Below are 2797 nucleotides of genomic sequence, written 5' to 3' on the forward strand. Positions count from 1 at the left end.
GGAAATATGAAACAACCATATGTATATTTAGCAATAAAAATAAGAACTACTTATCAATTAGCCTGGCTTGTTTAACTGGCTAACCTATGATCTGCTGTGCCTTGTTGAATGTGGAACAAGTTTAATCAAAAGTTCTTGCAAGTGGCAATTTAGGGTAGTAGTGCAATTGATAGAACATTGAGCCTAGAGTTGGGAAAACTTAAGTTCAAATCTGCCCTCATACACGATGAGCTCAAACAAGTGTTTTTTTTTTTTGTTTTGTTTTGTTTTGTTTTATAAGCAGATGTTTAATTTGCAGTCACCTTAATATTCTTTGCAGTCATTGTCAAGTATAAGCTTCCTATGTAATACTCCTAGGGAGCGCTCAAGTATATGTAGGGGATATTCAGCACTCCTCTTAGCTACACAGAGACTCAGAATACTCTGGTTCATTGTCTTTTGAAAATCACAATTTGACTTTCTGTCTCTGTCTCTGTCTCTGTCTTTCTCTCTGTCTCTCTCTGTCTCTCTCTCTGTGTCTCTTTCTCTCCCCTCCCCACATATATATGCCAGAGCATACTAAATGACATATAAATTCAAGAACAAAGAGCATTTAAATAAAACAGAGTATCTGGGTAAATAATACTGAGTTGATTCAAGCAGTGAATATTCCCAACTTCTATACACAAATGGTCTGCTTCCCCCATGTCTCTAGGAAAGTGCTAATCACCTGCCCATTTAATATTTTCTCTCCAACATTGTGAGAGGAAAATGCAATCATAAAATCATAGATTTAGATTTGTAAGAGATCTTAGTAGTTATCAAGTCCACTACTCTCATTTTGTTGATGAGAAAACTGAGGTCCAGAGAAGTTGAATAACTTGCCTAGAATCACACAGTTGTTAAGTGTCTGAGGAAGGATTCAAACTGAGGTCTTCCTGAAGCCAAGTACTGCGTTTTGTTTACTACACAAGGTTGCCTCAGATTGAGCCAACAGGAGTGGAATTGAGACTTTTGAGTCTGGAGTCATTCTACCTAATCAACTTCCTCTTTAATCACAGAAGACCAGACAATGCTGATTCCCTTCCTGGCTGAATTTTTACAGCTGTCATCAAGGTCCAGACAAGAATACTATAGCCAAGGTCATACCTTCAAAGCAATTGCCATTTCTTCTCCCACCAACTGTGTTTTTACTCCTTATATTCCTGTTGCTTATATAAGATACTTTTGTGAAGTTCTCACAGAGATTAAAATCTTTTATTTTGTAGTATTCTTACCCATCAAAGGATGTCACCAAGTTGCAGACTCTTGCAAAATCTTCTGGAAAATGTGGTCCAAAGTTCTGCCACCACCTCTAAGATCTCCCTCTCCAATAGTGAGGTTTTTGTGGTGCAAAGGTTGTAAGAATTAGAATTTAATAAAAGCATCTACTACAACTAGAAAATTAGTCGTATATAACCCACATTGGTCTTGGAGCAGAACTACTGAACTGCTCAGGGATGTGTCTCTATGATACTAAAATAGTTAATCAAATTGAGTCAGACTGAATAATAATTGTGAAGAAATTTATGAAATCTTGTTATAAAAATGTTACATTTCACATGGGATTATTAAATATTCAGAAAAGGGATCAGAAACCAAGTTGTAAAAAGGAAGAACCATTCACCAGAAAAGAAAGACTAGGGCCATAGTGACAGGAATAGTGTTTACTTCTATTTTAAGAAGGCCAATTAAAAATTCTTAGAGGTAAACTGGGGTTAACCTGAGGAGAAGGTTGAGAAAGAGGTGTTGAGCTTTTTTTTGGCTTCCAGCTCATGGTGGTGAAGGTGTAACTTCTTTTGGTCTTCTTTTGGTCGTCCCAAATCCAGGTTCATCTGACACCGGCAGCCACCCACAGCATCCAGGCCAAGTCTTCAGCTTCATCACTGCCATGCCTCCCAAGTTTGACCCTAATAAAATTAAAGTCGTGTTTTTAAGGTGCACTGGTGGTGAAGTTGGTGCCACATCAGCTCTGGCCCCCAAAATTGGTCCCTTGGGTTTGTCTCCCAAAAAGGTTGGTGATGGCATTGCCAAGGCAACTGGTGACTGGAAAGGGCTAAGTATTGCAGTGAAACTTACCATTCAGAACAGACAGGCCCAGATTGAGGTTGTGCTTTTTGCCTCAGCCTTGATCATCAAAGCCCTAAAGGAACCTTCTCGGGACAGAAAGAAGCAGAAAAATATTAAACAAAATGAAAACATCACTCTCAATGAGATTGTCAACATTGCTCTACAGATGAGGCACTGATCCTTGGCAAGAGACCTTTCTGGAACCATTTAAGAGATACTTGGAACAGCCCAGTATGTGGGCTGCAATATTGATGGCAGGCATCCTCATGATGTCATTGATGACATCAATAGTGGTGCTGTGAAATGCCTAGCAAATTAAAAGCTACAAAGGAGACTTGCAATAAATTAACATTTGACCAAAAAAAAGGAAGTGTTGACCAAGTGACAAGAAAAATCGATAATGAGATTTAGAATGTGTGAATATCTGACAAGTATGAAGAAGCTGCATAGATAGTGTGGCTTTGAAAGTTAGGAGAACTGAAAATTTCACTTGGTGCTCAGTCTCACTCCATGAGAGTGAGGATAAATTATAGGAGTAAAACATCAACATTTAAACAATTCATATCCCAGAAACTTCTAAGGGAGGTCCAACACAAGTCTAATGGTAAAAAATAAAATATGGGAGATTAGAGAAACTAACTTCAAATGGAAGAGAAATTAAGAGCAGTTAGTATTTGAAGAGCAACAAAAGGTTTTAGGGAAGCAAATA

The 2797-nt window shown here is 38.1% G+C and overlaps 1 pseudogene; it reads left to right on the forward strand.

Moving 5' to 3' along the window:
* Positions 1-1909: 1909 nt before the first annotated feature.
* On the forward strand, positions 1910-2439 carry LOC114027852 (annotated as a pseudogene).
* The last annotated feature ends 358 nt before the right edge of the window (positions 2440-2797 follow it).

The sequence above is a fragment of the Vombatus ursinus genome, unplaced genomic scaffold, assembly GCF_900497805.2.
Source record: "Vombatus ursinus unplaced genomic scaffold, bare-nosed wombat genome assembly UNPS02014863.1, whole genome shotgun sequence".
NCBI lineage: Eukaryota > Metazoa > Chordata > Mammalia > Diprotodontia > Vombatidae > Vombatus > Vombatus ursinus.